The following is a 14,615-nucleotide window of genomic DNA, read 5'->3' as shown; positions in this document are numbered from 1 at the left end:
AAGTTTCCAAGAGCACCATGCATGTGTCGTCTTCTGTTCACACTGAAATAAAGCTTCAAGCTCCAGCTTCTTCTGCACTTTTGCAAAATTTGTGTTGTGTGAAATGGTCATGCTGAGATCGCTGGAGTGCCACGTGGGTGCCTGCGCCTGGGGCTGGCACTTACTATTTCAGCACCTTCTGCATCTGACAAGTCAAGCTAACACAGCTGAGTCTCCAGCAGCACATAAAATATCTACCACATGCCAAAATTCCTTGGAGGGCTCCGAGTTCAGCTTGAGGAGTATTTAGCTTCATCTCTTCGGATGACAAAATATATTCCCTCAATATTACACTGTATTTCTCTATCACACTTCTAAAGGGGTCCTGGCACTGAAGCAGCAACACATTTGTGCATGCTACAAATAAAAACTGCCACATAGCCTTGTCAAGCGGACGGTTTCAGAGAAGGCTGGCATGGGCTCAAGAATCACATTAATAACATTATGGAACCATACTGAATTACAAATGGGATTCGGAGCTTAGTCAGACCTTTCCATCCTAAGCCTCTGAATTAAGCAGATTGACTTTTTAACTCTGCCAGTACCAGTCAATTACTAAAGGACAAGGCTAAATATATCTGACTACAGTAAATACTGTTGAGTTGATCTGTTGTTTCGATAACTTGTTGCATTTAATTTCATAACTTTTAGATCTGCTTTACTAAGTTTTTTTTCCCATAGCCACAGAAGGGAAAAAGGCCTTGGTAAATGATCCCTTTTATCTGCTATTGCTAAATATTTGGAACCTTATTCAAAAGCCATTTAGATGGATAATGTAATAGAGGGCCGGAGGCGTTCTGGTGAGGAGCGGAGTTAGCCACTTAAATTAACTGGCTAACTCTGGGTATATTCAGTGGTGCTAACTAGCACTGCTACATAGTGGCTGAATAAGGACCTCATGAAATATATATTGTTTTAATTCCAATAAAACAATTTGGCAATGTTAACTTTTTCTGTGAAACTATGATTTTTATGCAGTTATTCACGATCCAGCCAACCTCATCTTGCCCATAATAGTAAAAATACCATCACTTTTTGCACTCAAATATTAACATCAATATTTTGTCAGAGAACAGTGGTATAGTTGACCTTGAGCACCATAAGAGGCATTTTTAAAAATGAGGTCAAGTTATCCATCCTGGAATTGCCTATGATATGAGCTACTATTCACCATTCATGTTGGTGGTTTCAGTCCAGTTCCATACCCGAAGCATTCATACCATGGCTCCGGTTAGTTCCTATGAATTTGCAAATTCTACTGCACACCTCAACACTGACTTATGAGAAGGACATGATGAGAAAGAGACCGAGGCCCATCATGTTTTTATGGGGTAGGGCAAGTTAGATAACATGCCATTCTCTAGTACAGTGCTTCTCAACTCAGTCCTCGGGACACACCTAGCCAATCAGATTTCCAGGATATCCATAATGAATATGCATGAGATAGATTTGCATACATTGGAAGGAGTACATGCAAATCAATCTCACTGCATATTCATTGTAGATATCCTGAAACCCTGACTGGCTAGATTTGCCCCGAGGACTGGGGTTGAGAAGGACTGCTCTAATAAACCAGAATATTCTTGGGAACCTTTATATGAATTCATAGTTATTATATTTTGTATGTTGAAATCTTTGTTTAAATCTGAAATGCAATGTATTGCTGCAATTACAATTTTGTTTAATAAATGTTCCCTATTAAGGTAAAATCTATACTCAATATCTGCTTTCTATCAGTTCAAACTTCTCCTAGTTACCTACCAATGTCTTCACTCTGCAGCTCCTATTTACCTCTCCTTTTTAATCTCCTCCTGGTGACTTCCATTTATCAGATAAGCTGCTCCATCACCAATTCCCAGCACTATACTTTCCACTTTTGTTGTGCCATAATCCTGCAACAGTTTTCCAGAGTTGGTAGTCATGCTCCTTCTCTGGCTAAATTCAAGTCCTGCCTAAAAACCCATCTTTATAAAGCTGCTTTCAAATCTTAAGCCCTGGCTTTCCCTGATCATACCCTGGTTGATTGTAACTACATTTACTAGAATAAATTACAACGTCTATATTCAAAAGCCATTTAGACGGATAACTAAAAAGTTATTCGTCTAAATGACTACCCGGCAATATTTTATTTATTTATTTTAAAGTATTTCTATACTGTTTTTACAAATAAAATTTTATCAAAGCGGTTTACAAAGATAATAGTAAAATAAAAATCAAATTAAAAAGAATAAAAATTACAAAAAACAGATATAACAATCAATCAAAATAACAAATTTACAAAAGTAATCTACTCTTAAAAAGAGAGAGAAAAGGAAACCAAATGCCATTCAATTACTCTAAAATGGGTAGTGGAGGGGAATTACATGAGAGATGTTAACATGGAGTTTTTCTGTGGTAAAAAAGAGAGACAGAGGAGGGGGAGGGGAGGCTAAATTCTAGCCACATAATGGGGGCATTCTAGGGGCATTCCGAGGGCGAGTGGGAGGAATTTCTTGGCAGAGCAGAGTTAGCTGCATAAGTTATGCGGTGGAGTTAGCTGATTAACCTATGCAGCTATCTCTGGTCGGGCCGTAGGACTGTCCTAAAGTTAGCCGGTTAGACATAATTGACTAACTTTAAGATAGCTGGTTATATTCAGCAGAGCAACCACACTGCTGAATATACCGTGCTAGTTAGCTGGATATGTTTATCAGGCTAACTAGCCAAGCTGCACAGTGCCTGAAAATAGTATGCACTTAAAACACGCATAAAAAGGCTTTATGAAAATTACTCCAGGGTTGTACGTATAAAAGTATGCATGGAAGTAATTTCATGCGTACTTTTATGCATATTGCAAAGAGATGTTGCTGGGGGCGGAGTTCGGGCAGGGAAATAATTTATGTGCATCTGTGGCAGAGATCGGTTCTAGCAACCTGGGCACAGCACACCTAAATGCTAAGCATCTGCACAGGCAGAAGTCTAAGCCTCCTAAAAGTGTCTGAAAAGAGAAGAGTGTGTAGAAAGTGTCTGCGCTGGCAGGAACTCTGCCTCACTGAAGGAAGAGAGAAATTTTTGTTTTGGAGAAATTGCTCTAAGCATCACACAGAGAAACACCAGTGCAAAAGCACTTTGAAGAAGGGAGAGTTTTTTTGAGAAAGTGTTTGCTCTAAGCAGCGTGCAGAGAAACACTAGTTTAAAGCGCACTGAAGAAAAATAAAAACCCTGCAGAGGTTTTTTCTTTTCCTGGAGCTTCACACGTTCTCTCGTCCACACATCCAGCATTGGAACAGGTCAAGGGGGCTATCACTGTCTGTATAGTCAGGGGTCAAACAGTGAGTAAGAGCCAGCGAGGCCAGCAGGTTTTTTTCATTTTCCTATCCCTGAAGAGATATTGGTAGCGGTTTATTTCCTGGGAAAGGAAGAAAAGCCAAAGAGCTTAAAGGAAGTGCATAGCAATGTATTTGTGTTGTCGTTGTTCCCCAGTCTCAAGAGCCAGGCTAGAGGGAGAACCTAAGGCTTGAGGTGTGGCAGATGGAAAAGCAGCCAGGTCAGTGGGGTCAGCAAAGCCTCTTCCAGAGGCCTTAGATGCTCAGAGAGAGGAAAGCAGAATTAGATGACAGCAGTTGGTGTTGACCTGCATGAGATTCTAACAGAGATGATATAATGGGAGGCAGAGCTAAAGCAAGTCACCAATGAGAACACTAAGCTAGTGAGCGAACTGGGGTAACTTTCTCCAGAACTCCTGCAGGGCCTGAAAGCAGAGGAAGTGCAGCAATCCTCTGAGATGCCTGATTGGAACTGTGACCTCCCAAATCATGAAGGCTGGGAGTTACAAAATAGAGAGAAGATCAGCTTGGTCAAGACTGATCTGAGTCATCTCAGAGACTGGCCTGAAAATGGCACTGCCTTAAAGACTGACAAAGTGTCAGGGGAGCTAGGGATGATCAAGCCTAACCAGGATTATCCTGGAGAGTGGCCTAAGGAAAGCACTATAGGGAGCCCTGGCAAGGGGCCAGAGAACCCAGAAACTGTTCCGCTGGAACAGACAGTAGATCAAAAGCCAGAAGCGCTTGCTTCTGCACCTCCATTTGCATATAATCCCCGTTGCTGCCCCCATGCCGCCGCACTCCCCCCCTTCCCCCCCTCGATGGCCCAGCCCTCTTCCAGCAGCAACACTCTCTGTACCCTCTGCTGCTGCCAACTGGCCAACCTGCTGCCTCCCCGGTTGTGCCATTCCATGCAATTGCATGGTTTGCATACCTGGTCAAGCCGGGCCTGCACATAGTTGCAAACAGGAGGGAAGCACCCCTCTAGGATGGCTAACTCACTCAATGAAGACAGTGTGGCACAGGAAGTCAAGGGGATAAAGCCAAAACAGGAGGACAACATTTATTTATTTAAAAACATTTATTACCCGCCCTTCCTACATTCAGAGCGGGGTACGATAAGAACATACACAGTCAAGTGAACAGATAGAACAAGACGATGCATCAATCATACGAAGATGGGGAATAACATGATTCTTCAGGATGGGGAAGAAACAAATAATTAGTTAGTGGGTAGATTATTGAGATTATGGCCAGAGATGAGGGCAGTAATCTGCTATGTAGTACCATCCAAGGAGGGACAAGTTGGTGATGTTCTATTATCATTTGGGATTGGGAACACTTTTTTGAAGAGAAAAGATTTTAGGGCTTTTTTTTTTTTTTTAAAGAAGGTCTTTTCTCTGATACATCTTACTTGCTTAGGTAGACTGTTCCATGGTAGTGGTCCTGTGGAGAAGAATGCTTGTTTTCTGGTTTCCTCAAGGTGGGTGCGTTTTGGAGGTGGAGTGTCTAGTAGCATTTTATTAGATGATCTGAGTGGTCGAGAGGGGGCATGGATTTTTATTGTTGAGGAGAAGCATGGGGGGTGTGGGTTGTGGATTGATGAGTGTAAGATCATGGCAAGCTTGTATTGTACTCGGTAGGAGATAGGGAGCCAGTGTAGTGCTTTGAGTACAGGAGAGATGTGATCGCGCAATGGGGGTGCTGGTAAGGAGTCTTGCTGCCGAATTTTGTATGATCGGTGGAGGGTGGGTTGAATATGCTGGTAGACCTGTCAGGAGAGAGTTGCAGTAGTCTATCCTAGAGAATAGTAGAGATTCAAGAAGGAGCTTAAGGTGACGGAGCAAGCAAAGTTTGTAATAGGAGGGGTTAGTAATAGTCCTTATGTGGTTGCGCATGGAGAGAGAGGGGTCAATTGTGACTCCCAGTTTTCTTACACTGAGGCAGTGATAGATGTCTGAAGCCCAGAGATCCAACATTTGGAGGTGAAGCCAGGCCAGTTTGGAGAAAACTAGGCCACTACCCATCAGCAAGAGAAAGAGACTGAGAAAGCCAGGACTGGCGAGAAAATGGAGTTTTTTTTTAAATCTAGCATGGAGAAGACAAGATGCCAGTAGAGACTGGTGAAATGGACATCCTGGGGAATTGGACTCTGGGGCTAACCAGGGTGGGGCACCCAGAGAGCCAAGAGGGATGGAAAGGGTGTAAGAAAGCCTGATCCAAAAACTCAAAAGGTTGGGGGAGGGGTACCTCAGTAGAGGAAGAAGCTACCTTTGATAAAAAGAATCTTCAGCAGGTAAGGCACAAGGCATTCCCTGGTATGGCATCCATATCCTAAGGCAGGCATGGTTTAGAGTAGGAAAGGGGTTGTCCCAGGGTGAGACAGGTCCCAAGGGCAAGCCTGGCAGGGTCCTACTGCAGGACATAGCCCTGGTAGGGGCAGATGCTCAATTAGGTAGGATTGAGCTGAGGGGAAGGGCATGAGGCAGAATGCCCTATAAAAACCCTCAGTAGACCTTAATAGACCAGTCCTGGTCCACCTTAACACAGAGCATTCTGGGTCCAGGGTGTCACCTCTGAGTAGGAATAGAGCATAGCAAGGGAGGCCCTGGGGAAGATGAGGAATCTCCTTTTAAATACTGCTTGATTGTGATGATTGGTAAGAAGTATTACTGAGGTAAGCGGCTTCTATGTACATTTTGATTGTGTGATATAAAAGTGTGCAAGACAAAAACTGGAGTCCAGTCTGTAATCTGTCCTCCATCCAGCCACAGACCTCTCGTGTTTTGTGACAGCATCTTTTTGATTTTAGAAAGAATGTGCATACATGTTGCATGGACATTTACACCTGCTATATAGCAGGTGTAAATATGTATGTCTATGCCACATTAAGGTACACATGGTCCTGCTAATTTTCAGTGGGATTAATGTGCGTAAGTCTGCTTTAAAAATTAGGGCTGAAGTTTGCATGTAAACGTGAACTTCAGCCTTATTCAGCTTGCTATAAAATTACCCTTACTGTATGATATAGTGCTACTTTACATACTGAGGTCAATATATTCAAAAGGATTTGTCCAGTTAAGTTTGGGACTTAACCAGATAAAACCCGTAGTTTAAATTTCCTTCCTTGCTGAATGGGGAGTTGACAGAGAAACTGCCTTTAACTCTGCTCAGCTTGGAAAATGCACTGAGAGGTTCAGCACTGTTCTGAAGGGTGGGGGTCCAGCCACAGAGTGTGGCATACAAAGGGATGGGAGGTAGGGAAATTCCGGTCACAAGTTTTTTTTTCACTTGAAGGTGATGGGGAGGGTTTGGGGACGGGGCTGGGAAGTGGGAAGGAGAGTTTAACCTGGTGGCAGCGGGACTTGAGTTTTGTGGTGGGAATCATGAGGGGGATAAGAGGATTTAACCTGATAGCAGTGAGACTGGAGTGTTGTGGTGGCGATTGAGGAGGCTCATTAAAAGGCCTATCTATGTTCTGTAAGGTTTTTTACTTGACTGGTTAGCATAAATTTTCAGTTCTAACCGGCTAAATTTAGATAGGTGAGAAAGGGGGAATATCATCCTGCCTGCTCTGGACTGTCTGCCCAAGACATCAGCTTGAAGGCTGTCCCCACTGCCAGTCACTGTGGTGGAGGAGCTTGAAAGGGATTCCCCGTGCCTCGAAGAAGTCCTGCCCCTATTGACGAGCCATGGGCGCCAGTGGATTCAATATCATCCTGCCTGCTTTGGACTGTCTGCCCAAGACATCAGCTTGAAGGCTGTCCCCGCTGCCAGTCACCGTGGCGGTGGCATTTAAAAGGGAATCCACACACCTTGAAGAAGCTCCGCCCCTATTGATATCATCTTTGGATGCAGGGCTATTTAACCGAGTCATGGGCACCAGTGGATTCAATATCATCCTGCCTGCTCTGGACTGTCTGCCCAAGACATCAGCTTGAAAGCTGGCCCTGCTGCCACTCACCGCAGCGGTGGCATTTGAATGGGATTCCCTGCACCTCGAAGAGGCCCTGCCCCTATTGACATCATCTTTGGGTGCCGGGCTATTTACCTGAGCTGCGGGCACCAGTGGCACTTGTGCCATGGGGCGCGCACCTCTGCTGAGTGCACAGAGTGCAACAAAGGAGCTTGACCTTTGTGCGCCCCTTCATACACAGAGGTGAGTATATCTCCAGGACTTTGTTAAACTTGCATTCAGCATTCTCAGTGTGGATTCTAATATTAAAAGTCAGCAAATTAACTTTTCAAATATGAATTAGATGTCAATTCCAATAATCATGGATCAAGGACGCTATGCTGCAGGTAGAAACCGTCGACCTAAAAGGACTCCTTTACATAGAACTCTCTACTCTTATTCCAGCTAGTGCATTAGTTATTCTTCTTGTTAACACACAGTCAATCACTAAGAAATCAGCAATTATTTACGATTTGGCTTCAGGGAAATATGATTGTTTTTCCATAACTGAAACTTGGCTGAAAGATTATGATATATTCATTCTTAATCATTGTCATCCTCCCAATTTCTCCTATCTTTTCAAATCTAGACAGGGTAGGAGGGGTGGTGGGCTAGCTGTTTTCTTTAAATGTTTTCTGAATTTTTCGGAACTAGATGTTTCTCTACCATCTCCCTATGAATTGCTTTGTATTAAGTCTTGATACTTAAACATCGGCCTAACTTATTGTCCACCAGGACTCCTTTCTCATAGCACTTTTCCTCTTTTTGAATCTCTTTTGAATTTAGATCTTGATCCTTCTAAGACTATAATTGTTGGAGATTTCAATTTACACCTTGATGCTCCATCTCTATCTTATTCTGCTCAAACTTTGACTGAAATTCTTTCCCCCTGTTGTTGGACTCAAACTGTTTCTATCCCAACACATAATAAAGGCCATTGTTTGGATGTGGCCTTTATTAACTTAACTGGTTTTTCTCTGAATGGAGCTGGTGTCTCTGCTACCTTGATTCCCTGGAGTGACTATTTTCTTCTATCCTGCTCTCTCATTCCAGTTGATAAGAAACAAGTGGCTGTGCATAACACCACATCTGTAATGAAGAGGGGCCATATAGATCCTCAGATATTTGCAGCGAAATTAAGACCTATATTAGAAAATAATACCTGTGATCGGCCCTGAAGAGTACCTAGAACACTAGAATACTGCATTATTATCATCACTTGACAATCTAATATCTTTGAAGCCTTATTATATGAAAAGATCAAATATAACCCCATGGTTTAACAACACCTTATAAAAAAAGAATTGTGAGTTGAGAAGGGCAGAGGGAAAATGCTGCCGGGCACCAAATTCCAGCAATAAGCTATTATTTAATTCTAAACTTTCGGATTATCAGGTTTCGATTACCGCGGCAAAGAAAGCTTACATTTTTTTCTAGGCTTGCAACTGAACTCAATAACCCCAAGGCATTATATTTCGCTATTAAAAAGATTGTTATGCCGAACTCTGATTCTGTTGTTTTTCCCCCGGCTCTCCAGGGAACAAACATCACAGAGACATTTGCTCTATACTTCATTGACAAGTCTAAAAATGTGACTAGTAGCTTTCTTCACTCTACTGATGATGCTCCCGACAACTTAATTTTTCAGGGCCCAGTATGGGATAAATTTGAATCCATTTCTGAAATTGAGATTATACATAGTATTGATAAAATGAATCTCTTTCCTAACCTGCTTAATTTATGTTCTACAACTTTATTAAAACACTTAAATCAGAAACAGCTTTCTTTATCTCTATTTCACAAACTCCTCTCTAAAGCATGGCTCCCTCCCAGACTCTTTGAAACAGGCTACAGTTCGTTCAATAATTTAAAAAGCCTCTGCTGATCCTAATTATCTTTTGAATTATTGTCCGATTTCTTCGTTACTATTTTTTGCAAAAATATTGGAAACTGCTGTACTTCATCAACTTAAATTTCTTGAAGCAAATAATTACTTGATCAGTATCAATTTGGTTTTAGTATGGAACTTCTTCTTTTAATCTTTGACACTATGAGACGGGGCTTCGATCGAGGTTCAGCATTTCTTCTATGTCTCCTTGACATTTCTTCTGCTTTTGACACCGCGGATCTTCTGTCTAGGTTATGTTCTCTTGGGATTACTGGTGCTGCTGTTTCTTGGTTTACTTCTTATTTTTCTAATAGGACCTACAAGTCTTTATCCAATCTCATTCTTCCTTGTGGTTTCATTTATATTCTGGTGTTCCCCAAAGATCTGCGCTCTCTGCAACCCTGTTTAACATCTATTTAACTCCTCTCGGTTGTGTTCTTTCTAATCTTGGTGTTCACTATAAACTTTATGCTGATGATATACAGTTCTTCTTTCCTTTCAAAGATACTTGGGCAAAACAGAAACTTTTCTTTGTACCTGTTTATCTACTATCCAAGGATGGTTAAATTGTAATAAATTGGCACTCAATATTTCTAAAACTGAAATCATAATCTTAACCCGCTTTCCAATTCAAAATATACCCAGAAGTTTTCAATTTAATAATCAGACGACACAAGGTTCGTAACCTTGGAATTTTTATCGATTCTGCTCTTTCAATGCACGACCATGTTTAATTTCTTACAAAATCTTCATTTTACAAATTTAGACTTCTCCATCATCTAAAACCTCTTCTCATTTTTAGAGATTTCCATTCAGTTCTGCAATCACTTCTCTTTCCTAGCAGTGATTATTGTAATTCACTGTTGACTGGATTGCCCACTCATACAACCTGGTCATTACAGATTATACAGAAATCAGCTGATAGAATGTTGACAGGAACTTCAATCCTTGAACATATCTCTCCTGTATTGGAATCTCTTCACAGGTTACCAATTTCATTTAGAATCCAACACAAGTTGGCTAAAATTATACATTCCGCTATCCACAACATTCATTCTCTTTGGATCACATCTATCCTTAAAATTCACACTTCTATTAAATTATTAACATCTTCTACCCAACTACTTCTTGATGAAAGGAGGATAACCAATGGGACAGTGCTATATCAGGGTACAAATTATATCGCAATGATAGGGAGGATCAACTTGGTGGAGGTGTGGCACTTTATGTCCGGGAGGGTATAGAGTCCAACAGGATAAAGATCATACAAGAGAGTAAATGCTCAGTAGAATCTATATGGGTAGAAATCCCATGTGTGTTGGGTAAGAGTATAGTGATAGGAGTATACTACCGTCCACCTGGACAAAATGGTCAGACAGATGATGAAATGCTAAGAGAAATCAGGGAAGCAAACCAATTTGGCAGTGCAATAATAATGGGAGATTTCAATTACCCCAATATTGACTGGGTAAATGTAACATCAGGACTTGCTAGAGACATAAAGTTCCTGGATGTAATAAATGATTGCTTCATGGAGCAATTGGTTCAGGAACCAACAAGAGAGGGAGCTATTTTAGATTTAATTCTTAGTGGAATGCAAGATTTGGTGAGAGAAGTAACGGTGGTGGGGCCACTTGGCAATAGTGATCATAACATGATCAAATTTAAACTAATAACTGGAAGGGGGACAATAAGTAAATCTGCAGCTCTAACACTAAATTTTAAAAAGGGAAACTTTGATAAAATGAGAAAAATAGTTAGAAAAAAACTGAAAGGTGCAGCTGCAAAGGTTAAAAGTGTTCAACAGGCATGGACATTGTTTAAAAATACAATCCTAGAGGCGCAGTCCATATGTATTCCGCGCATTAAGAAAGGTGGAAGGAAGGAAAAAAGATTACTGTCATGGTTAAAAGGTGAGGTGAAAGAGGCTATTTTAGCCAAAAAAACAGCCTTCAAAAACTGGAAGAAGGATCCATCTGAAGAAAATAGGATAAAACATAAGCATTGTCAAGCTAAGTGTAAAACATTGATAAGACAGGTGAAGAGAGAATTTGAAATGAAATTGGCCATAGAGGCAAAAACTCATAATAAAAACTTTTTAAAATATATCCAAAGCAAGAAACCTGTGAGGGAGTCGGTTGGACCATTAGATGACAGAGGGCTTAAAGGAGCTCTTAGGGAAGATAAGGCCATTGCAGAAAGACTAAATGAATTCTTTGCCTCCGTGTTTACAAATGAGGATGTTGGAGAGATACCAGTTCCGGAGATTGTTTTCATGGGTGATGAGTCAGACGAACTGAACGAAATCACTGTGAACCTGGAAGATGTAGTAGGCCAGATTGACAAACTAAAGAGTAGCAAATCACCTGGACCGGATGGTATGCATCCTAGGGTCCTGAAGGAACTAAAAAATGAAATTTCTGATCTATTAGTTAAAATTTGTAACCTATCATTAAAATCATCCATTGTACCTGAAGACTGGAGGGTGGCCAATGTAACCCCAATATTTAAAAAAGGCTCCAGGGGTGATCCAGGTAACTATAGACCAGTGAGCCTGACTTCAGTGCCGGGAAAAATAGTGGAAACTATTGTCAAGAACAAAATTGTAAAGCATATAGAAAGACATGATTTAATGGAACATAGTCAACATGGATTTACCCAAGGGAAGTCTTGCCTAACAAATCTGCTTCATTTTTTTGAAGGGGTTAATAAACATGTGGATAAAGGTGAACCGGTAGATGTAGTGTATTTGGATTTTCAGAAGGCGTTTGACAAAGTCCCTCATGAGAGGCTTCTACGAAAACTAAAAAGTCATGGGATAGGAGGCAATGTCCTTTCGTGGATTACAAGCTGGTTAAAAGACAGGAAACAGAGAGTAGGATTAAATGGTCAATTTTCTCAGTGGAAAAGGGTAAACAGTGGAGTGCCTCAGGGATCTGTACTTGGACCGGTGCTTTTCAATATATATATAAATGATCTGGAAAGGAATACGACGAGTGAGGTTATCAAATTTGCAGATGATACAAAATTATTCAGAGTAGTTAAATCACAAGCAGACTGTGATACATTGCAGGAGGACCTTGCAAGACGTGAAGATTGGGCATCCAAATGGCAGATGAAATTTAATATGGACAAGTGCAAGGTGTTGCATATAGGGAAAAATAACCGTTGCTGTAGTTACACGATGTTAGGTTCCATATTAGGAGCTACCACCCAGGAAAAAGATCTAGGCATCATAGTGGATAATACTTTAAAATCGTCAGCTCAGTGTGCTGCAGCAGTCAAAAAAGCAAATAGAATGTTAGGAATTATTAGGAAGGGAATGGTTAATAGAACGGAAAATGTCATAATGCCTCTATATTGCTCCATGGTGAGACCACACCTTGAATACTGTGTACAATTCTGGTCGCCACATCTCAAAAAGGATATAGTTGCGATGGAGAAGGTACAGAGAAGGGCAACCAAAATGATAAAGGGGATGGAACAGCTTCCCTATGAGGAAAGGTTGAAGAGATTAGGGCTGTTCAGCTTGGAGAAGAGACGGCTGAGGGGGGATATGATAGTGGTCTTTAAGATCATGAGAGGTCTTGAATGAGTAGATGTGACTCGGTTATTTTCACTTTCGAATAATAGAAGGACTAGGGGGCATTCCATGAAGTTAGCAAGTAGCACATTTAACACTAATCGGAGAAAATTCTTTTTCACTCAACGCACAATAAAGCTCTGGAATTTGTTGCCAGAGGATGTGGTTAGTGCAGTTAGTGCAGCTGGGTTCAAAAAAGGTTTGGATAAGTTCTTGGAGGAGAAGTCCATTAATGGCTATTAATCAATTTTACTTAGGGAATAGCCGCTGCTATTAATTGCATCAGTAGCATGGGATCTTCTTAGTGTTTGGGTAATTGCCAGGTTCTTGTGGCCTGGTTTTGGCCTCTGTTGGAAACAGGATGCTGGGCTTGATGGACCCTTGGTCTGACCCAGCATGGCAATTTCTTATGTTCTTATATTCCCTCTCTGAGAGTAATCTGGCTGGAAGAAACAAGGGAACACACATTCTCTTATGCAGGTCCATTATTATGGAATTCCCTTACATATGATCTGAGGAACGTTACTAAAAAATCATTTTTCAGAAAAGCTTTAAAAACATATTTCTTTAAGAAAGCCTTCCCCAATGAAGCAGACAAGACATGATTATCCCTGGCCTTCCCTGACTTACATACTTGGACAGGAAACTGATTTAGTCACTAAAGTAATCTCAATTCTGATTTATATTGGTTTTTAATATATTTTAAAGTTTTAATGATTTTATTTTGTAATGTCTTATGTATTACTTATGTATATTTTTACTGTACCCCACCCAGAATGTAGGAAGGCCAGCTAATAAAGGCTTAATACATAAATAAATAAAATAAATAAATAACATGATAATTTTATCCAAGTAACGTTATCTAAGAATATTCAGTGGAAAACTTGTCCCGCTGAATATTTGGCTAAAGTTAACTGGATAAAGTTGTTCTGCTGAATATTTGGCTAAATTTAATTTTACCCAAATAACTTAGCTGCCTACCTTATTGAATATTGACCTAACTAAGGCCTGGATTTTCTAATCCGGCGGTAATGAGCGGCGGGGGGGGGGGGGGGAAGCGGGGGGCAGGCCTGCAAAAGCCAGCAGCCATCGCACCACTGCGGTGTGCTAGCTGCTGGCTTTCGCAACGAATAACTACACCATAAAAGATGTAGTTATTTGGTGCAAAATTGGCGGCGAGAAGGGTCCTTACCTTTCGCCACCAGCGATGTCTCTGCAGATTCGGCCTCAGTGCCGCCCCGACTCCTCCTCTTCCGGGGCAGACTCCCCCCCATCTAGTGATCACACGCAAAAAGTCCCTTTTCACATGCAATCGCTTTTGAAAATACCCCCCAAGTGGTAACATATGCAATAGCCTAGTATATGTTTAGGTGACAAAGTGGAATAATAAGGGGATGAATATGAGCAGTTTGGATGAAGTAGACCAGCAAGGTCCTGACCCTGAGGGATGGTCCAGGCACCAAGGCCTAGACCCAGTGCTGGGGCTTCAATCCTGAGGCCTGGTCCCAGCTTAGAGGCCCAGGCATCAGGGCTGGGCCTAGGCCATTATGAAGTGACGGGGTTTCAGGGCTGAACAAGAACTGGGCCTGGGCCTCTCCACTGGAACCAGGCCTCATGGTTGGGCCTGGCGTTGGGCCTAGGCCTCAGTGCCTGGACAATGCATCAGGATGAGGCCTGGTGCTCGGCCTGTGCTTCAGAACTGGGACCTGGCCTCAGGATCTGGCACCGAACCTTAGTGCAGGGCTAAGTATGGGCCTAGGTCTTAGTGCCAGACCAGGTCTAGACCTTGGGGCTGGCAGAAAGCCTTGGCACCAGGCCTGGCCTAGGCATTGGTGCCTGGGCCTA

At 41.8% G+C, this 14,615-nt stretch overlaps 1 protein-coding gene across 3 annotated transcripts in view; it reads right to left on the bottom strand.

Moving 5' to 3' along the window:
* The window catches only part of GARNL3 (GTPase activating Rap/RanGAP domain like 3), a 706,353-nt gene that overhangs the window by 245,767 nt on the left and 445,971 nt on the right, over positions 1 to 14,615 (bottom strand). The gene's annotated exons all lie outside the window — the stretch shown is intronic.

The sequence above is a fragment of the Rhinatrema bivittatum genome, chromosome 8 (genome assembly GCF_901001135.1).
Source record: "Rhinatrema bivittatum chromosome 8, aRhiBiv1.1, whole genome shotgun sequence".
NCBI classification, from domain to species: Eukaryota; Metazoa; Chordata; class Amphibia; order Gymnophiona; family Rhinatrematidae; genus Rhinatrema; species Rhinatrema bivittatum.
This window is presented reverse-complemented; position numbering and strand designations above follow the sequence as displayed.